This window comes from Xenopus tropicalis, chromosome 3, assembly GCF_000004195.4.
Source record: "Xenopus tropicalis strain Nigerian chromosome 3, UCB_Xtro_10.0, whole genome shotgun sequence".
Taxonomy (NCBI): Eukaryota; Metazoa; Chordata; class Amphibia; order Anura; family Pipidae; genus Xenopus; species Xenopus tropicalis.
Genome location: NC_030679.2, coordinates 137,691,941 through 137,715,002, shown reverse-complemented (window position 1 = coordinate 137,715,002; position 23,062 = coordinate 137,691,941). Strand labels below are relative to the sequence as shown.

General features: G+C 49.0%; 1 protein-coding gene across 2 annotated transcripts in view; it reads right to left on the bottom strand.

The window, feature by feature from the left end:
• The window catches only part of pde4a (phosphodiesterase 4A), a 314,491-nt gene extending 293,828 nt beyond the window's left edge, over positions 1-20,663 (bottom strand). Inside the window, exon 1 of one of the 2 annotated variants that reach the window (XM_031899385.1) lies at positions 20,574-20,663. The gene's annotated coding sequence lies outside the window, so the exon portion shown is untranslated. Of the gene's footprint in view, positions 1-15,311; positions 15,456-20,573 lie in introns of those variants that run through there. The other variant, XM_031899384.1, reaches the window with a different exon arrangement.
• Between the last annotated feature and the right edge of the window lie 2,399 nt (positions 20,664-23,062).

Sequence of the window (23,062 nt, the reverse complement as noted above, 5' to 3'; positions counted from 1 at the left end):
TCTTACAGATCATTATAAAACACATATCAAGAGGCATCTTTATGTTTCTTTTTTTGAGAATTGTCCAAACATTTCCCAGCAGACCGTTTAACCTGTACCCGCACACCTGCCCCCTGACTCTCCATCACATCTTGCTCCCCCAACTCCCCTTCCTCCAGTGACTCCTTTTCTGCCCCCTGAGACTGAAAAGCCCCTTCTCTTTTGCTCTTCTTCCTGCTGGAGATGATATCAGATGAGAGACTTTTCCTTTTCTCCCTCTCCTCCTCCTCCTCCTCCATTCTCTCCATCTCTACCTGTTCCTCTGCTAAATCCCCCCACGACTTCCCTCCTGGCAAAACAAACCTATTTTCAGTTGGGAGGGTAATTACACCTGGGCACTGAGCCTCCTTAGCTTTATTTGATTTGCTGCCCACCACTATCCAACCATCCCCTCCACCTCCCTCCTCTTGGGCTGCCTGTACCGCTGCCTGTGCCTTTGCCCGTTTGTTCTCCCCCTCTTTCCCTCTCACCTCTGTTGGGCGCCCCCTGTCTGTCTCTCTTGCCCCACCTGCTCTCTCCTCCCCCCCTCCCTCAGTCTGGGGCAAGTTCTCCCCTGGCATTGGGGTACTCATTACTTTTTCCAGATTGGGACAAGCCTTCCTAATGTTCCGCCAGGCCTCGGGGCAGGCCCTATAAGCATGGCCGGATTGCATACACAGGTTACACTTTATGGCCTTTACACACTCCTTGCTTGGGTGCCCAGTCTCCCCACACAAAGCACATTTCTGTATGTTACACTTTACAGCATAATGCCTGTTGGACCCACATTTATAGCATAGCCTGGGCTGGCCCACATAGAAACAGACACCCCTTGCTTTCCCAATGAAAAAGGAATTTGGGAGATGTTTCTGAACATTCTGATCCACATGCAATTTCACTTGGACTTTATACCCCCCTACCCAGAATCCCTCCTCATCAAACACCGGCTCCAGGGGGGATAGGACAGTGCACTGGCGCCGGAGCCATATGAGGATGTCCTGCTCATGCACTGTCTCTCTCTTCATGATAATGGTGACCAGTTTGGTTTCGGGTTTGGACACAGGGATTACCCTAAACCCCTCCCACTCCTTGGCCTCTTTACTCAGATGGTACCGCCTCCAGAACTCCTCTAACCCTTGGGATAACTTATAGCTTAAATCAAACTCTGTGTCTGTGACACTCAGCAAGGCATAAACGTCCTGTGGGGTAAAACCCAGCAACTGTTTAATGATATTTCTGCCCACAAACCTGCGCCCCGGGAAATCCTCCCTCTCTTTCTCCCACTTAATTTTCACAACATTTTTCCTCTTATCAAACTCATCATCAAACTCCTCATCCTGCTCACGTGCAAAGAATCTCCTTCCCTCCCAAACACTGCCCCCCGCAGCCCCAGCAACACTCTCAGTCCCCCCTTGCACATTGCTTTCCCCAGCAGAATAAGGGCTCTGGTACACGGGGAGATTAGTCGCCCGCGGCAAAACTCCCTGCTCGCGGGCGACTAATCTCCCCGAGTTGCCTTCCCTCTGCCATCCCACCGGCGAACATGTAAGTCGCCGGCGGGATGGCAGACGCGGCGGCGCGATTTCGCGCAAATCGCCGAAAAAGACTCGCGAGTCTTTTTCGGCGATTTCCCGAAATCGCGCCGCCGCGTCTGCCATCCCGCCGGCGACTTACATGTTCGCCGGTGGGATGGCAGAGGGAAGGCAACTCGGGGAGATTAGTCGCCCGCGAGCAGGGAGTTTTGCCGCGGGCGACTAATCTCCCCGTGTACCAGAGCCCTAAACGACATTTTTTCCTTCCCCTCCCCCCTCACTCACACACGTTGCATTACCTGCAATCACCTGCACCTCAGCTGCACCACTCCCAGCCGCTTGCACGTCAGCTGCCCCAGCACTCACTGCCCCTCCCCCCTCACTCACACACATTGCATTACCTGCAATCACCTGCACCTCAGCTGCTTGCCCCACACTGCCCCCAGCACTCACCCCACTCACGGCAGCTGCACACACACTATCAGTATGGGAAAGACCGTTACTATGCACAATGTTAGTAGCAACGCTACATTCAGTAAAAGTTTTTGAAACTTCAGTCTCTTTGAGCAGTTCAGCAACTTTTAGCAGTCTCTCAGCAGTCACATTGCCCTCCTTCATCTGCTCAAATCTCTGTTTGTTGTCATACAGCTCCTTCCATGGCTCTATAACAGCCAGAATGTCTTTAATGTTAATTTCAGTCTCTTCCAGCTCCTTATTGAGGAAAGCCAACTCCCTGATGTACTGAGTTCTCCTCTCTCCTCTCAGCAACTTCTGATTTTTTATCAGTCTGTCAATGTCTCTGTTTAAATTGTTTTGCTTCTCCTCCAAACACCGCAGCTCCTTCAAAGCATTAATTATTGTATCATACTGTATTACAGTCTCAGTACCTTTGTGCACTTCCCCAGCGGGCCGGCAGCCATTACCTGTTCACTCTCCAGGGCCACACGGCTTCCATGCACCTCACAGGCAGCAGCCATCTCCTGGTCACTCCGAGCGCTTTCTGCAACTTTTAGGGCCACACAGCTTCCATGTTCCTCACAGGCAGCAGCCATTTCCTGCTTGGCCAGAGCACTTTCTGCAACCTCCAGGGCCACATGGCTTCCAAGCTCCTCACTGCCAGCAGCCATTTTGCAGCCATTTGACTCTCCTCTCACCTCCTGGTCTGCCTCTGTTGTAGCTCCGCAGCTCCCTGCAGCTACTCCAACACCGGCGTCCAGGTCCTCAGAGTCACTCTCCATGCCGCTTTGGGAACAGCTTTTGCTTTTCTTTTCCTTCCCTTTAAGAGAGCAGGAAACATTGCCCTCTGCAGTGCGCTCCACTGTCACCACAATGTTGGACCCAGTGGCCTTCTTGCTGCTTCTCAAACGGGTTTTCACTACCCGGCTAAACGGTTTAATCGCTTTCTTCCCCATTGAGCAGGGAAAAACAGCAAAAAACAAAGAAAAAATACCCACAAAAACTAACCCCCAGACCCAGCCGGGCCTGGGAGAAAGTCACAACTCCACAGAGCACTCAGAGCACCTCCACTCACTAGCAACAGCAATGAGCAAATGGCCTCTGGGAAGGGGGTGTGGCTGTGGGATAGCAGGTATAGTAGGGAGAGATGGTGCCTATAGTAGCAGTGGGGGGATAATAGCCTCTGGGAAGGGACTGGGGCTGTGGGATAGCAGGTATAGTAGGGAGAGATGGTGCCTATAGTAGCAGTGGGATAATAGCCTCTGGGAAGGGACTGGGGCTGTGGGATAGCAGGTATAGTAGGGAGAGATGGTGCCTATAGTAGCAGTGGGGGGATAATAGCCTCTGGGAAGGGACTGGGGCTGTGGGATAGCAGGTATAGTAGGGAGAGATGGTGCCTATAGTAGCAGTGGGGGGATAATAGCCTCTGGGAAGGGACTGGGGCTGTGGGATAGCAGGTATAGTAGGGAGAGATGGTGCCTATAGTAGCAGTGGGGGGATAATAGCCTCTGGGAAGGGACTGGGACTGTGGGATAAGAGGTATAGTAGGGAGAGATGGTGCCTATAGTAGCAGTGGGGGGATAATAGCCTCTGGGAAGGGACTGGGGCTGTGGGATAGCAGGTATAGTAGGGAGAGATGGTGCCTATAGTAGCAGTGGGGGGATAATAGCCTCTGGGAAGGGACTGGGGCTGTGGGATAGCAGGTATAGTAGGGAGAGATGGTGCCTATAGTAGCAGTGGGATAATAGCCTCTGGGAAGGGACTGGGGCTGTGGGATAGCAGGTATAGTAGGGAGAGATGGTGCCTATAGTAGCAGTGGGGGTATAATAGCCTCTGGGAAGGGACTGGGGCTGTGGGATAGCAGGTATAGTAGGGAGAGATGGTGCCTATAGTAGCAGTGGGGGGATAATAGCCTCTGGGAAGGGATTTTAAATATCTATACACCTGCCCCCTTCTCACTAGACTTCCTTAACTCTTACAGTTTATTTACTCCTACATTACCCTTCTGTGCTCCCACCTACCCACCCCTCAGGCACTCCATCTGAAGAGCAGAACACCCATGCTGGTCAGTGATTAGTGACTCAGTGCAGCCTTCCCTGCTCACTATCAGTAGGTAGATACTCCATGGCATTATCCTGCACAGCACGTTCATTAGCCGTGCATAGAAACCAAGTGTCATTACGCAGAACGGCAGGCTGATTGTGATTGTATAGAGCATAATGCAATCTATGTTGTATGATTTGTTTTAAGAAAGGAAGAATAATTGCTAGTTGGATTAGAATTTATCAGCAGCTGGTTTCCTGGAATCCTCCATACAAAAGGAGTGTTTATAATATCGTTAGACTAAAAGCCCAGGTTGAAATCCATGCCTGAAGGATAGTGACAGCATCAACTCCACAATCTGCCCTAAATCTCACATTAACTGCTTCACAGGTACTTTTCTCTTTCTTATACTGACCCCCAACTTAGTACTTTATAGTTGGCCAAACATGCTGAGATGAGTATGCCAAATGTGCAGAACGTGGTCTGATTTGGTCTAATTTGGCAATCCAGGTGGCGGATCACATTGAATTGATCCGATTGTCTGACTCCAGGCCGGTGGTCAGATCTCATAGTAACCCAATGATAGACCCTCTATCTCATACTAACCCAATGATAGACCCTCTATCTCATACTAACCCAATGATAGGCCCTGTATCTCATACTAACCTAATGATAGGCGCAGTATTTCATACTAACCCAATGATAGGCGCTGTATCTCATACTAACCTAATGATAGGCCCTCTATCTCATACTAACCCAATGATAGGCCCTGTATCTCATACTAACCTAATGATAGGCGCTGTATCTCATACTAACCCAATGATAGGCCCTGTATCTCATACAAACCCAAAGATAGGCGCTGTATCTCATACTAACCCAATGATAGGCACTGTATCTCATACTAACCCAATGATAGGCCCTGTATCTCATACTAACCCAATGATAGGCCCTGTATCTCATACTAACCCAATGATAGGCGCAGTATTTCATACTAACCCAATGATAGGCACTGTATCTCATACTAACCCAATGATAGGCCCTGTATCTCATACTAACCCAATGATAGGCCCTGTATCTCATACTAACCCAATGATAGGCGCAGTATTTCATACTAACCCAATGATAGGCGCTGTATCTCATACAAACCCAATGATAGGCGCTGTATCTCATACAAACCCAATGATAGGCCCTGTATCTCAAACTAACCCAATGATAGGCGCTGTATCTCATACTAACCCAATGATAGGCGCTGTATCTCATACAAACCCAATGATAGGCCCTGTATCTCAAACTAACCCAATGATAGGCACTGTATCTCATACTAACCCAATGATAGGCCCTGTATCTCATACTAACCCAATGATAGGCCCTGTATCTCACACTAACCCAATGATAGGCCCTGTATCTCACACTAACCCAATGATAGGCCCTGTATCTCATACTAACCCAATGATAGACCCTGTATCTCATACTAACCCAATGATAGGCGCTGTATCTCATACTAACCCAATGATAGACCCTGTATCTCATACTAACCCAATGATAGGCCCTGTATCTCATACTAACCCAATGATAGGCCCTGTATCTCATACTAACCCAATGATAGACCCTGTATCTCATACTAACCCAATGATAAGCGCTGTATCTCATACTAACACAATGATAGGCGCTGTATCTCATACTAACCCAATGATAGGCACTGTATCTCACACTAACCCAATGATAGGCGCTGTATCTCATACTAACCCAATGATAGGCACTGTATCTCACACTAACCCAATGATAAGCGCTGTATCTCATACTAACCCAATGATAGGCGCTGTATCTCATACTAACCCAATGATAGGCGCTGTATCTCATACTAACCCAATGATAGACCCTGTATCTCATACTAACCCAATGATAGGCGCTGTATCTCATACTAACCCAATGATAGGCACTGTATCTCACACTAACCCAATGATAGGCCCTGTATCTCATACTAACCCAATGATAGGCCCTGTATCTCATACTAACCCAATGATAGGCGCAGTATTTCATACTAACCCAATGATAGGCACTGTATCTCACACTAACCCAATGATAGGCGCTGTATCTCATACTAACCCAATGATAAGCCCTGTATCTCATACTAACCCAATGATAGGCCCTGTATCTCATACTAACCCAATGATAGGCGCTGTATCTCATACTAACCCAATGATAAGCCCTGTATCTCATACTAACCCAATGATAGGCCCTGTATCTCATACTAACCTAATGATAGGCGCAGTATCTCATACTAACCCCAATGATAGGCCCTGCATCTCATACTAACCCAATGATAGGCCCTGCATCTCATACTAACCCAATGATAGACACTTTCTCACTCAAATCAGTGCTATAGGTGCACCAGCCCCTGTCCCTCAGCTTTGGGAACAAAGAACCATCCGCAATAGAAACTAATGGGGCCACTAAGCACTCCAGGCAACCACAGGGTCAAAAAGAATGTCCTTTATTAAAGTTAAATTAGAAAGTGAACATCTCCAAAGGCCCTACGCGTTTTGTGCCTAAAAGGCATTTAGTCATGGGCCCATGACTACACACTGTTATTCTTTGAGGGCCCATTTTCTTATTCCTTGTAACACAGAGCGGCTCCCTATAAACTGAGCTGTTACCCAAACATTCGCTGACTGGGCACTGCCTGCTTAATGTAACATTATTGGGGATTTGATTGTGTCATTTAGAAAGCGAGCTCTGATAAGGAGATTAATTATTAAGTGTAAAAGTGGCTAAAGCCAGCAGTAAAGTCATTGCTTTATTGCCACCTCGCCTTTTTTTTTTTCCTGTATTAACGTCTAATTTTAGATGCTGTTTCTCTATGCCACAGTTTAAAGGACAGCACTAAAAATGACTAGGATGAGCCTATTAGTATGGCAGGACGGGCACCGGTATGGGTGGGTACAGTGTAAGGTGCAATAGACTAAGCAATTGAGCCAATGTTCAGTTGGCTCAATGAGACAGTGCTGGTCAAATGTTTTACATTCAAAGACATGGAGGCACTTGGCACGGCATTTAGCCCCGTGTGATATTGTCCTTAGTCACGTGACTATAAACCACAAGGTGCCAGATAGAGGAATTTTTTGGCTCAAGTTTGTATTTGGCTGTATCTCTCCCAAAAGATTCTTTATTTGACTGAATCCATACAAGAGGTGAAGAGAGCCCTGCCCAAAAGAGCTTACAATCTACAAGGAGTTTTGTCCCATGTTTCAAAATGGATCAAAATGTGGGCCTATGGAGATGCTTTGGGACAGGCCAGCATAAGCTTGGCCATTTGGTACTTGCCTGATGGAACCGTCTAACCTGCCTGATAGACATTTGGCCAGTTTCCAGAGTATTGGTTGGGCGGGTAGTTGGGAAGGCTGAGCTATAAGATAGTAGGTGAGGTCCTATCCTGTTTTTAGCAGTGCATGGGCTCTTCTTACAGAGTAGAGGCCCCGTCTTACCATCCAAGATTTACAAATCAGCAATAGAATGTCACTCTGGAGAGCCAAATCAAGAAGTTGCCCCAGGTACCTTAAAGAGCCAAAATTCCAATTATTTTTTAAATCTGAATTTTGGCTCTTTAGTGCACAAAGCAATATTGTGCTTTCTGCACTGGCAATGAAGCCCCCGTGACCATCTCCAACATGAAAACAATGAAATATAGGGGGCAGATTGGCATCGACTTGGCTGCCTCCAGGCGCAGATTTGTGGCGAGACCACAAAGGTCCGGGCCAAGGGCGGCATAAACTTAGGGGCGGCAGAATGGGGGCGGCCTCTGGGGACCTGAAGTTGAAATTCGGCGCTGGCCGCCTCAGGGTGGCAAGGAGCAACGAGACAGTGCTGGTCAAATGTTTTACATTCAAAGACATGGAGGCACTTGGCGCGGCATTTAGCCCCGAGTGATATTGTCCTTAGTCACGTGACTATAAACCACAAGGTGCCAGATAAAGGAATTTTTTTTGGTTCAAGTTTATATTTGGCTGGATCTCTCCCAAAAGATTCTTTGTTTGACTGAATCCATAAATGATGGATTTGGTGTATCCTTAAAAACAGAGAACTGTAAGTCCTATTTTAAGAAGATTATTGCCTGCCCAGGAATGGAGAGGTGGAAAGGAAATTCTCTCTCTTAAACGGATGCCCTTTGGCCCTAAGGCAAGGAATACATTACAGGTACGTGGATATAAAGTGGCTGCACGGTGAGCTGGGAGAACATTAGGATTCCGGCAGTGTAGCACTCCCACTGAAATGATGGTGTCAAACACTATGGCAATCTCATAAGCAGCTCTCCCCTGTCACTCTCACTGTGCAAGGAATTACTTCTTATCTGAGCATCAGGCTCACTTGTGCCTTACAGCAATGCAGCGAAACGAGTGGGGCCGGAGCAGCACCTCCTCATTGTACCTGAACTGGACCTGGGGCTGTAATGTTATACACATTTATATAGCCTGAACGATGGTTAGGAGTCTGTGTTACCCTGCAGTGGGAGGGGCAGACTCCATGTCCCATAGCCCCCTTCTGTCTGTGTCACTGTATCACCCTGCAGTGGGAGGGGCAGACTCCGTGTCCCATAGCCCCCTCCTGTCTGTGTCACTGTATCACCCTGCAGTGGGAGGGGCAGACTCCATGTCCCATAGCCCCCTCCTGTCTGTGTCACTGTATCACCCTGCAGTGGGAGGGGCAGACTCTGTGTCCCATAGCTCCCTCCTGTCTGTGTCACTGTATCACCCTGCAGTGGGAGGGACAGACTCCATGTCCCATAGCCCCCTCCTGTCTGTGTCACTGTATCACCCTGCAGTGGGAGGGACAGACTCCGTGTCCCATAGCCCCCTCCTATCTGTGTCACTGTATCACCCTGCAGTGGGAGGGACAGACTCCGTGTCCCATAGCCCCCTCCTATCTGTGTCACTGTACCACCCTGCAGTGGGAGGGGCAGACTCCGTGTCCCATAGCTCCCTCCTATCTGTGTCACTGTATCACCCTGCAGTGGGAGGGGCAGACTCCGTGTCCCATAGCCCCCTCCTGTCTGTGTCACTGTATCACCCTGCAGTGGGAGGGACAGACTCCGTGTCCCATAGCTCCCTCCTGTCTGTGTCACTGTATCACCCTGCAGTGGGAGGGGCAGACTCCGTGTCCCATAGCCCCCTCCTGTCTGTGTCACTGTATCACCCTGCAGTGGGAGGGACAGACTCCATGTCCCATAGCCCCCTTCTGTCTGTGTCACTATATCACCCTGCAGTGGGAGGGGCAGACTCCGTGTCCCATAGCCCCCTCCTGTCTGTGTCACTGTATCACCCTGCAGTGGGAGGGGCAGACTCCGTGTACCATAGCTCCCTCCTGTCTGTGTCACTGTATCACCCTGCAGTGGGAGGGGCAGACTCCATGTCCCATAGCTCCCTCCTGTCTGTGTCACTGTATCACCCTGCAGTGGGAGGGGCAGACTCCATGTCCCATAGCTCCCTCCTGTCTGTGTCACTGTATCACCCTGCAGTGGGAGGGGCAGACTCCATGTCCCATAGCCCCCTCCTGTGTCACTGTATCACCCTGCAGTGGGAGGGGCAGACTCCATGTCCCATAGCTCCCTCCTGTCTGTGTCACTGTATCACCCTGCAGTGGGAGGGGCAGACTCCATGTCCCATAGCTCCCTCCTGTCTGTGTCACTGTATCACCCTGCAGTGGGAGGGACAGACTCCATGTCCCATAGCTCCCTCCTGCCTGTGTCACTGTATCACCCTGCAGTGGGAGGGACAGACTCCGTGTCCCATAGCTCCCTCCAGTCTGTGTCACTGTATCACACTGCAGTGGGAGGGACAGACTCCATGTCCCATAGCCCCCTCCTGTCTGTGTCACTGTATCACCCTGCAGTGGGAGGGACAGACTCCATGTCCCATAGCCCCCTCCTGTCTGTGTCACTGTATCACCCTGCAGTGGGAGGGGCAGACTCCGTGTCCCATAGCTCCCTCCTGCCTGTGTCACTGTATCACCCTGCAGTGGGAGGGACAGACTCCGTGTCCCATAGCCCCCTCCTGTCTGTGTCGCTGTATCACCCTGCAGTGGGAGGGGCAGACTCCGTGTCCCATAGCCCCCTCCTGTCTGTGTCACTGTATCACCCTGCAGTGGGAGGGACAGACTCCATGTTCCATAGCTCCCTCCTGCCTGTGTCACTGTATCACCCTGCAGTGGGAGGGACAGACTCCGTGTCCCATAGCCCCCTCCTGTCTGTGTCACTGTATCACCCTGCAGTGGGAGGGGCAGACTCCGTGTCCCATAGCCCCCTCCTGTCTGTGTCACTGTATCACCCTGCAGTGGGAGGGACAGACTCCGTGTCCCATAGCCCCCTCCTGTCTGTGTCACTGTATCACCCTGCAGTGGGAGGGGCAGACTCCGTGTCCCATAGCCCCCTCCTGTCTGTGTCACTGTATCACCCTGCAGTGGGAGGGACAGACTCCGTGTCCCATAGCTCCCTCCTGTCTGTGTCACTGTATCACCCTGCAGTGGGAGGGGCAGACTCCGTGTCCCATAGCTCCCTCCTGTCTGTGTCACTGTATCACCCTGCAGTGGGAGGGGCAGACTCCATGTCCCATAGCTCCCTCCTGTCTGTGTCACTGTATCACCCTGCAGTGGGAGGGGCAGACTCCGTGTCCCATAGCCCCCTCCTGTCTGTGTCACTGTATCACCCTGCAGTGGGAGGGACAGACTCCATGTCCCATAGCCCCCTCCTGTCTGTGTCACTGTATCACCCTGCAGTGGGAGGGACAGAATACATCAGATAAGGAGAAAACAAGAATCCATATAAAGCTGCTTTTCGCACACAGTGCCTGAGTATTTCTGGCTTTCTGCAGGATAATTTCGATACAGATCAATGTCGGTCTGTAGATACAGGGTGTGCTGATTCTGTGCCTAAATCCAATAACAGCATTTGTATTACAATAACATATTTACTATCCCCATGGGATCCTGAAATGCTGCAAATTCTCTGCCATGCTGCTAGTATGATAGATACAGAATCACACAAAAGCACAAAGAATGTAACTATCTGCCATACACAATATAGAGCAGATACCCAGCCTGCTGGCCCTCCAGCTGTTGGAAAACTACATTTACCAGAATCCCCTCAACAGCTAAGTATTATCAAGTGCCAAATGCTGGTCCCCGGAGCACATTGAAAACTTGGTAAGAGTCTTTTTCTTTTAAATTAGCCTCCTTCTCTGGCAACAACAAGAGCAGGGGGCACCAGTGAGGCTCATCCTTGCACAGCCCACCAGTCCTGACTGTCATCTGCCTGAATGGTCAGCGGGCAAAGTGATGTCTGTCTGCTTTGGCAGGTTTATTCCTCTGAGTATGGGCATCTAACTATGGCAATGTATACAGGGCTGTCACTCTGGGCATATAACTGGGGCAAAACATACAGGGCTGGGAATGTCACTCTGGGTATATAACTGGGGCACAACATACAGGGCTGGGAATGGCACTCTGGGTATATAACTGGGGCACAACATACAGGGCTGGCAATGTCACTCTGGGTATATAACTGGGGCACAACATACAGGGGTAGGAATGTCACTCTGGGTATATAACTGGGGCACAACATACAGGGCTGGGAATGGCACTCTGGGCATATAACTGGGGCACAACATACAGGGGTAGGAATGTCACTCTGGGCATATAACTGGGGCACAACATACAGGGGTAGGAATGGCACTCTGGGTATATAACTGGGGCACAACATACAAGGCTGGGAATGTCACTCTGGGTATATAACTGGGGCACAACATACAGGGGAAGGAATGGTACTCTGGGCATATAACTGGGGCACAACATACAGGGGTAGGAATGGCACTCTGGGTATATAACTGGGGCACAACATACAGGGCTGGGAATGGCACTCTGGGCATATAACTGGGGCACAACATACAGGGCTGGGAATGTCACTCTGGGCATATAACTGGGGCACAACATACAGGGGTAGGAATGGTACTCTGGGCATATAACTGGGCACAACATACAGGGGTAGGAATGGCACTCTGGGTATATAACTGGGCACAACATACAGGGGTAGGAATGGCACTCTGGGTATATAACTGGGGCACAACATACAGGGGTAGGAATGGCACTCTGGGTATATAACTGGGGCACAACATACAGGGGTAGGAATGGCACTCTGGGTATATAACTGGGCACAACATACAGGTCTGGGAATGTCACTCTGGGTATATAACTGGGCACAACATACAGGGGTAGGAATGGCACTCTGGGCATATAACTGGGCACAACATACAGGGGTAGGAATGTCACTCTGGGCATATAACTGGGGCACAACATACAGGGCTGGGAATGGCACTCTGGGTATATAACTGGGGCACAACATACAGGGCTGGGAATGGCACTCTGGGCATATAACTGGAGCACAACATACATGGGTAGGAATGGCACTCTGGGTATATAACTGGAGCACAACATACAGGGCTGGGAATGGCACTCTGGGCATATAACTGGGGCACAACATACAGGGGTAGGAATGGCACTCTGGGCATATAACTGGGGCACAACATACAGGGGTAGGAATGGCCCTCTGGGCCTATAACTGGAGCACAACATACAGGGCTGGGAATGGAACTCTGGGTATATAACTGGGGCACAACATACAGGGCTGGGAATGGCACTCTGGGCATATAACTGGGGCACAACATACAGGGGTAGGAATGACACTCTGGGTATATAACTGGGGCACAACATACAGGGGTAGGAATGGCACTCTGGGTATATAACTGGGGCACAACATACAGGGGTAGGAATGGCACTCTGGGTATATAACTGGGGCACAACATACAGGGGTAGGAATGGCACTCTGGGTATATAACTGGGGCACAACATACAGGGGTAGGAATGTCACTCTGGGCATATAACTGGGGCACAACATACAAGGCTGGGAATGGCACTCTGGGTATATAACTGGGGCACAACATACAGGGGTAGGAATGTCACTCTGGGCATATAACTGGGGCACAACATACAAGGCTGGGAATGGCACTCTGGGTATATAACTGGGGCACAACATACAGGGGTAGGAATGTCACTCTGGGTATATAACTGGGGCACAACATACAGGGCTGGGAATGTCACTCTGGGTATATAACTGGAGCACAACATACAGGGCTGGGAATGTCACCCTGGTATATAACTGGGGCACAACATACAGGGCTGGGAATGTCACCCTGGGTATATAACTGGGGCACAACATACAGGGCTGGGAATGGCACTCTGGGCATATAACTGGGGCACAACATACAGGGCTGGGAATGTCACTCTGGGCATATAACTGGGGCACAACATACAGGGCTGGGAATGGCACTCTGGGCATATAACTGGGGCACAACATACAGGGCTGGGAATGTCACTCTGGGCATATAACTGGGGCACAACATACAGGGGAAGGAATGGCACTCTGGGTATATAACTGGGCACAACATACAGGGGTAGGAATGGCACTCTGGGCATATAACTGGGGCACAACATACAGGTCTGGGAATGTCACTCTGGGCATATAACTGGGGCACAACATACAGGGGTAGGAATGGTACTCTGGGCATATAACTGGGCACAACATACAGGGGTAGGAATGGCACTCTGGGTATATAACTGGGCACAACATACAGGTCTGGGAATGTCACTCTGGGTATATAACTGGGCACAACATACAGGTCTGGGAATGTCACTCTGGGCATATAACTGGGGCACAACATACAGGGGTAGGAATGGTACTCTGGGCATATAACTGGGCACAACATACAGGGGTAGGAATGGCACTCTGGGTATATAACTGGGCACAACATACAGGGGTAGGAATGGCACTCTGGGTATATAACTGGGGCACAACATACAGGGGTAGGAATGGCACTCTGGGTATATAACTGGGCACAACATACAGGGGTAGGAATGGCACTCTGGGTATATAACTGGGGCACAACATACAGGGGTAGGAATGTCACTCTGGGTATATAACTGGGGCACAACATACAGGGGTAGGAATGGCACTCTGGGTATATAACTGGGCACAACATACAGGTCTGGGAATGTCACTCTGGGCATATAACTGGGGCACAACATACAGGGCTGGGAATGTCACTCTGGGCATATAACTGGGGCACAACATACAGGGGTAGGAATGGCACTCTGGGTATATAACTGGGGCACAACATACAGGGCTGGGAATGTCACTCTGGGCATATAACTGGGGCACAACATACAGGGGTAGGAATGGCACTCTGGGTATATAACTGGGCACAACATACAGGTCTGGGAATGTCACTCTGGGCATATAACTGGGGCACAACATACAGGGCTGGGAATGTCACTCTGGGCATATAACTGGGGCACAACATACAGGGGTAGGAATGGCACTCTGGGTATATAACTGGGCACAACATACAGGGGTAGGAATGTCACTCTGGGCATATAACTGGGCACAACATACAGGTCTGGGAATGGCACTCTGGGCATATAACTGGGGCACAACATACAGGGGTAGGAATGGCACTCTGGGTATATAACTGGGGCACAACATACAGGGGTAGGAATGGCACTCTGGGTATATAACTGGGCACAACATACAGGTCTGGGAATGTCACTCTGGGCATATAACTGGGCACAACATACAGGGTTTAGGATGTAACAGGGCATGGTCTATGCATAACTGGTTGGCTGTGCTGGGGGCATTCCATGAGGTACGGGTGGTGATAGTTACAGTTTATAGTTTGAGCTGCCCAAGCTGTGGCCCTCTAGTTCTTTTTATTAAATCTCCCAGCCATCGGTTGAATTATCACACTTGATACACAAAATGGGACCCTGCCCCATTATATATATATATGTATAGACACTTAGCTATAACCAACAGCTGACTCAAATGCAATAAATTGTATATATCTACTCTCCCATGCACCCTGGCCAGCTGCCCAAACATTCTAAATATTCATTTCAAATGATGAGAGGAGAAGCATGGGCAGAACTATTTGTAAAAAACAACCAAACCTTAAACCAAAGAGGGGTGCCAATTAATTAGGCACCCCTCCATTAACTATAGTTTCAACCTTCTTTTCCCAGTGTCCCCTCTGCTACCAGTGGTGGGCACATGGGGAGCACAGCACAGAAATAAAACTTATTGAGCTTCTGTCAGTCTATTTCCTGCCCCCCCCCCCCCCCCCCGATATTCCCTCCACCCTCTCCAATGAATCAAACACTCACTGTTATTGGTCAGAGCCGTAGGGCTGGCCATTTAAAGCCATTAAGCACTGGTACTGGGCCACTTTCCCTCCTGGTGGGATTGATCCTTGCACATCCATCAAGCGTGGCACAGGCAATCGCTCTTCCACCCGCGTTAGGAACAGCTCCGCTCCATTCTCCCTCTAGCAGGGGCAAGAGAAGGGGAAGCATTTCATTGCTCCTTTATATATTGAACAGCAACTATAGAATATCCTATTTGTAACGAGGGCAGGGTTTATATAAACTTGAGGTTTCCCTATAAACAGGCACAGTTACATACATTGCTCATCCCATTTATACTCAGCTTCCAGGCAAGGATCTATTTGAAGTTGTTTCTGAATTGATTTGCTGAAAATAACCTCATATCCCATCCTCTTATACAACCTATAAAGCCTATGTTCCTTGAACAGATCCTTCATTCCCTTCATTAATTTAGTTGTTGTTCACTGTACCATCTCTACTCTCATAACATCTGTTTCTTATGCAATTGAACCATCCACCTTCCAATTCAGTTCACCTCCTGTGGCCCCAGACACAACAAAATGATATTTTTTTGTATTGTTTTTATATTTTTAACTGGATTGAAAAGATGTAGACATTATTATTATTAGGGCAGCTCTGTATTGTTTCTCCAATGCAACAGTGCCCCTGGTGGCCAGATCTACATGAGAATGCTCTTTACTGACCAATAGAAACTGTGTGTGGGTCACAGTGACCCACACACAGTTATAATCCATAAATGGAAAGTACTATAACGTGTCACACTAAAGCTGTTGCTGAACTAGAAATCCCAGGATCCTCCAGCAGCTAAATGTTGACCAACCACAATCCTTATATTATTTTTATTTGCCATTTCTCTATGCTTATCCTTCTCTCTCAACCCTGTCATTACCTTAATGGCCCAACTGCCATCTTGCCTTGGCCCAATGAGCCATTCCTTCAGTGTTCCCATCTATGGCCCAGGTTACAGTTGTACTATACCCACTCCCAGCAGTTAATGCCCTCCATTGGCGCCACTGTGTCCTACTATACACAATATGCCACAGTTGCAGCTGTGGCCCTCTGCATGCAGCTGTGGATTCTACTGGAAATAATCTAGGGCTGTGCCCCAATAATAACAGTCCTAGTACCCCCAGCTGTCTTGCCCTGCTGTCTGTATAAGTATAAGAAGGCTCACTTTCAATTCCGGTACCTGCGGATATTGTCTATCTATCGGATCAGCGTTCATGGCACCCAGATCGCCATTGCTCCCACCTACCCTGCCACACTTGTGCCAAACTGCATGTCTGCTTCCTTTGGGCCTCCCATTTCCTGCAAGTAAACTTATAATACTTCCCCTTTCTTTTTCTCCTTCTGCTTTCACTGACGCACTGAAAGGAGACCTGTCGATTTTTAGTCCTACTGGAGACAATGGCTGCTATGAGCCCCTGGATCTTTGGTAACTGCTGTACCTGTGTGTTTGTACAGCAGCCCTATGGAGGAGGCACATTCATTACAGAAAAGTCTATAGACTGCTTTAGTTGCCCTTTAAAGTTTACTAATCTGGTCCAGCTTTTAGGTCAGTATAAGCAGGACATTGGGCCTCACTGTTTGAGATACTCTGAAACCTGGCAAAGGGTTTAATTATGGGTGACTAGATGGCAGTTCCACAACCAACTGGGCACAGCTTTTTGAATTGGCAGCTGGAACAGGAAAGAATTTAAGGCATTATTGGGGTTCTAGTCTTTTTTTTTTTAGTCAAAATAGACCCAGGCATACAGCAGCCCCTCTGGCATTTGCCTGAACCCACAGATTGCCAGTCTGGGCCTGATTTTCAGTACACAGAGGCCCAAACAGCCCCCCCATAGGCCCAATAAATAGTGAGTGTCTATGGCACCTTACAGCAGCCCCTCTGGCATTTGCCAGAACCCACAGATTGCCAGTCCGGGCCTGATTTTCAGTACACAGAGACCCAAACAGCCCCCCCATAGGCCCAATAAATAGTAAGTGACTATGGCACCTTACAGCAGCCCCTCTGGCATTTGCCTGAACCCACAGATTGCCAGTCCGGGCCTGATTTTCAGTACACAGAGGCCCAAACAGCCCCCCCATAGGCCCAATAAATAGTAAGTGACTATGGCACCTTACAGCAGCCCCTCTGGCATTTGCCTGAACCTATAGATAGCCAGTCTGGGCCTGGCTACAGTCTACACCTGATGCATATCTAGGGCACATAGAACATTGGTGTAAATATATCTTAAAGACTACAATTCCCATAATGCCATGTGCCCTTTCCCAATGTGTTCCCTTATGCTGAGTGCCAAGGGTGGTGCATCCAGGGACCAAATACTATATGGTGAGTCTTTGTGCAGTTATGTATAGTTCCCCAAGACCACCTGACTAAAGGTGGCCATACATGAGCAGATCCGCTCGCTTGGCGATGTCGCCAAGCGCGTGGATCTTCCCCCGATATCCCCACCTACGGGTGGGCGATATCGGGGAGCATTTAGGCCCTGGGGCCAAACGATCGGATTATGTGGGCGGCAATGGGGCAGTCGGATCGGGGACCGCATCAATGAGCCGATGCGGTCCCCGATCCGACCAGATTTTCTAACCTGGCCGATCGAGATCTGGCCAATTTCAGGCCAGATATCGGTCGGCCAGGCCGCTCTGCTCTCCCCATACACGGGCCGTGTATGGGGACCTTAACTTGCCAGGAAAGCCCACACAGCCCCACAGGGAGCCTATCAGACTCCATATAGTTCATGGATGCCCATGTACAGTTAGCCCTGCTTGGATCCTCCCAAAGATGTCCCCCATTAATTACTTTGCACCTTACCTTATCTAAAAATAATGAGGCTGTAAAATAAACCATTCATGAAAACTGAGCATAAGCGCAAAAAGTGCAAAAGGCCCACAGGGGAATAAACTGACCAGTTTGTAAGTAAGTTAAAATATGCATTCCAATGGGAAGTAATGCTATCTTATCATAGACTTAATAATCAAAGGAATTAGCTACCCTGGGGAGTAAAGAAGAGTAATCACAGTGATTGGTTGGATGGGAAAAGGGCCCAGCCCAGATGGATGGTCAAGTGACTGACTGACAGAGCACAAGGTTCAGTCCCACTTAGGGCAAAAGGGTGTAATGATAAGGACATGTCTAATAAGTTATAGTACTGGTATTTATTGCTTGGCCTGAGAACCAGTGTCAGTTTTGGCCCCCAGTGGGTACTGTACTTTGACTACAAGAGCCACAGATTTGGTAAAACTGATACAAACTGTTGCTTCCATTGCTATTTAATGACATTCAATCACTTTCCCAGAGGCTATTATCCCCCACTGCTACTATAGGCACCATCTCTGCCTACTATACCTGCTATCCCACAGCCCCAGTCCCTTCCCAGAGGCTATTATCCCCCCACTGCTACTATAGGCACCATCTCTCCCTACTATACCTGCTATCCCACAGCCCCAGTCCCTTCCCAGAGGCTTTTATCCCCCCACTGCTACTATAGGCACAATCTCTCCCTACTATACCTGCTATCCCACAGCCCCAGTCCCTTCCCAGAGGCTATTATCCCACTGCTACTATAGGCACCATCTCTCCCTACTATACCTGCTATCCCAGAGCCCCAGTCCCTTCCCAGAGGTTATTATCCCCCACTGCTACTATAGGCACCATCTCTCCCTACTATACCTGCTATCCCACAGCCCCAGTCCCTTCCCAGAGGCTATTATCCCACTGCTACTATAGGCACCATCTCTCCCTACTATACCTGCTATCCCACAGCCCCAGTCCCTTCCCAGAGGCTATTATCCCCCCACTGCTACTATAGGCACCATCTCTCCCTACTATACCTGCTATCCCACAGCCCCAGTCCCTTCCCAGAGGCTATTATCCCACTGCTACTATAGGCACCATCTCTCCCTACTATACCTGCTATCCCACAGCCCCAGTCCCTTCCCAGAGGCTATTATCCCCCCACTGCTACTATAGGCACCATCTCTCCCTACTATACCTGCTACCCCACAGCGCTTTACCTTGACAGACAAGATGACCAGTCCCAGTTATGAACAGATATACACACCAATCCTTGCCTCTTTTTTTGACAGTTCAGGGCTGTCCCAGTGAATTAAGAACAGCTGACAGGTATGTCAGAATCCTTGTACATACAACTATTGCTCTGTAGCACCCCAATAAGTACGTAGTACAGCCATCCCTCCTTGGAACCCACAAAGATTGCCCACAGCCCCATATACAAATGGATTTATGTAGTTCAGTACAACAACTGTTTAAACATAGTGGGCTGATTATTGTTGGAGGGCTGCATGCTATTAAAATAACAATGTCATTCAAAAATATCCATGAAAAAGAGTAGTGGCCATAAATATCACTTGGTGAGCCACATCTGGCAAGGACGCCTCCAGCTATAATACCCTGATTTAGCCAATAACACATGCCCACCTGCTGAATATGTTCTGACAACTCTTGCAATTCCAGCAGCCGTTCTGGCTTGGTTGCTAGGGTAAACAGGGCCCTAGCAACAGTTTAAATGACGAAACTGCACAAAGAATAATACATTTTTTTTTTAAAGTCACTTTTAGTAAAGCTGAAGATTAATTGATGTTTTATTTTTGATTTAAAAAAACTTGAATTATATTAAAAGTCAAATATACTTAGTTTCCGTTTCTATACACCATTATAACAGTCTGTATGCTCACCATTGTTTTGTATGGAGCTCATATCAATTCATAGCACAATGGGTACAACAGTCAGCCGCGGCGTGGCCTATTCACAGAAGTCGCTCCACTTCACATGCTTGTTAGAGTGTCAGTTCTGCAGGTCACTAACCCAATTTATTCTTGGAGTCTTTTTATAATCATTATGTTGGGAGTGGGGGATATTTCTCTGTGGCTTAGTTGGTAAGAATGGCAGTGTGTCCAACGCTCGCTGCTATCTCTCGCTTACCAACTTCCCTTCTAACCATGGAGAGAAACTGCAATAGAGAAGCAGGGGCTGCAGTTGGCAGACTCCCCTAGCGCAGGCAGAAGGCAGCTCAATACATATTTATTTCATGATGGGAACATGCGGGGAATAGGGGCTGAGATCACAAAAAGCCAGAGGCTGCAGCAGGATGCTGTCCCAATGCAGCGCTGCCTCTCCGGCACAAATAAAGCTGTTGGGTGGTCCATGCATGGGCAAAATGCAAAATGTTTCCCTTTATCTTATAATGCGAGGGATGGAGAAGAACAGTCTCGTCCTACCTTGTTGGGGAGCGATGTCAGAGCTCAAGCTGCCTCTGTTTGTGTGCCTGTCTTCTGCCTTATTCTCGGGGAATCCTTTGTTGACTGTCTCTTATCTGTGTGTGTGTGTGTGTGTGGCTTCTCCTTATAGGGGAGAGACGGTAGCAGCGGTGGCTCTTTAGGGGGAGGAGGTGGGGGGGATACACAGCCTATTAAAATCCATTCACTGCTACAAGAGGAGCCTGGGATGTAATTATAAGAGAAAATCCGTATAGGGAAGGTTATGTGGAGCAATAGGAGGACTTAAAGGGAGGGACTTTAGGGAGATACAGGAGGAGTTGTAGGGAGGGGTTATATGGAGCAATAGGAGGAGTTGTAGGGAGGGGTTATATGGAGCAATAGGAGGAGTTATAGAGAGGGGTTATATGGAGCAATAGGACGAGTTATATGGAGCAATAGGACGAGTTATAGGGAGGGGTTATATGAAGCAATAGGAGGAGTTATAGGGAGGGGCTATATGGAGCAATAGGAGGAGTTATAGGGAGGGGTTATATGGAGCAATATGAGGGGTTATAGGGAGGGTTATATGGAGTAATAGGAGGAGTTATAGGGAGGGGTAATATGGAGCAATAGGAGGAGTTATAGGGAGGAGTTATATGGAGCAATAGGAGGAGTTATAGGGAGGGGTTATATGGAGCAATAGGAGGAGTTATAGGGAGGGGTTATATGGAGCAATAGGAGGAGTTATAGGGAGAGGTTATATAGAGCAGTAGGAGGAGTTATAGGGAGGGGTTATATGGAGCAATATGTGAAGTTACAGGGTAAGTGTAAATATTGAAAATTAGATTTTTTGTTATGTGAATATTAGGATTCACTATCTGTCTCTATTAAGTGATCACCCAGCATCTGCAGCTTAGACTTTGCATTAGCAATCATATTTCATGATTTATATTGATAAAAGAAATGGATGGGTGAGTCTAGATATTCTGATGAAGCCAACCTCGAAAATGCTATTTAGCAAACAACAGGCAGCTGCTGGGGAACCACAAACTGAATTAGCTCGATGGGAACTGGAGTTAAATGGCTGGATGGGGGCTCTGTGCAACGTTCAATCTGAAACCATGAATAGAAGTTTAGGAAACATAAAGGGGTTGGCTAGCGCATGCAAAATACTGAAAAATGTTTTTGTGGGCGAAGTCTGCGAATTCTTTTGTTGTGTGGCCCATGTTTGTTAATGTGTCTTTGTTATACTATTATTATACTATATACTATTATCATTAGGAAATGCATGACTTGCAAGCCGTGATATCTACAGTGGCCAGTGTATGGTTTCAAAAGTCTCCCTGCAGAAATCTAGTTCTCAGCGGGGCAGAGGACTGCAATTGGGTGTAGCCTGATCCTATACAATGTAGAATGAGATATGCCCAGGCCCCATGTAGCCTTAGGGCGATGGCAGAGGGGGCATATGCAGAGGGACAAGTGGGATCGAATTGGGCCCGGCTCTAGTGGGTCCCGGCGGCTTAGACTCAGGTCTTGCCTGTGCTTCCCCTGCCCAGTTCCCTGACGCATTAAACTTATGTACGCTCAGGGGAGGACGCTGGGTGGGGGACCCTGCAGGGGGTTAGGGGGGCCCCTGCGGAGAGGGAGTTAGGGGTAACCTGCAGGGCCCCTGGGGTGGGAGCCCTGAATCCACCTGTCATTGGCTGCAACAGAAACTGCTCATCATATTGAGAGGCCAAGAACCACCTCTCACAAGTGGCGGCAACAGTGTCAGACTGAGGGGGTGCAGGGCCCACCGGTGCTGCCCCCCCCTGGGGTCCCCGTACCCCTCAAGGAGCACACGCCACAGTCCCCACAACCCCTGCAGGCAGTGTCAGACTGGGATCTCAGGGGCCCACTCTCCAAACTATTTTGCCTCCTTTCCTCACACAACCTCTTTATTCTCCTAGTATCTTTTATTTACATGCTAGCGTCTATTCTTCCATCTATTTCTCCTCTTTCTTCCCATACAGAAATAGGGAATGACCATGAAGCAGGCCAAATGGTTAGGAGCAGGAGGGCCCACTGACACCTGGGCCCACTGAGAGTCTTCCTGGTACCGATCCCCGCCACCCCCCTACCCCCTCCCCCTAGCCTACATTAATTCAACTTACCTGGGGAGGGAGATAAGTGGCCTGGGGGAGCACCAGCGGGGATCAGGTCTGGCCTTATGGGGCCCACCGGGGTTTTATCACGGTATCCCACCAGCCCATTCTGAACATAGGTGGCAAGCAGTTCTCATATAAATCCCAAAATGTGGCAGGGGCAGATTTGGATGTTTCTCTCCTGACTGACTCACTAGGGTAACTGCTGGGAGGGTAGGGGTTCAACTACATCCAGGCCCACCCCACCATGGGACACGTCAAGGGACACCGCATATGCAACAACGGAATTTGGAGGGTACAGATATATACGGGTACATGTGTCCGCGGGGTCGGACTGGGCCGGTGTGGTGGACCCCAGACCTTGTG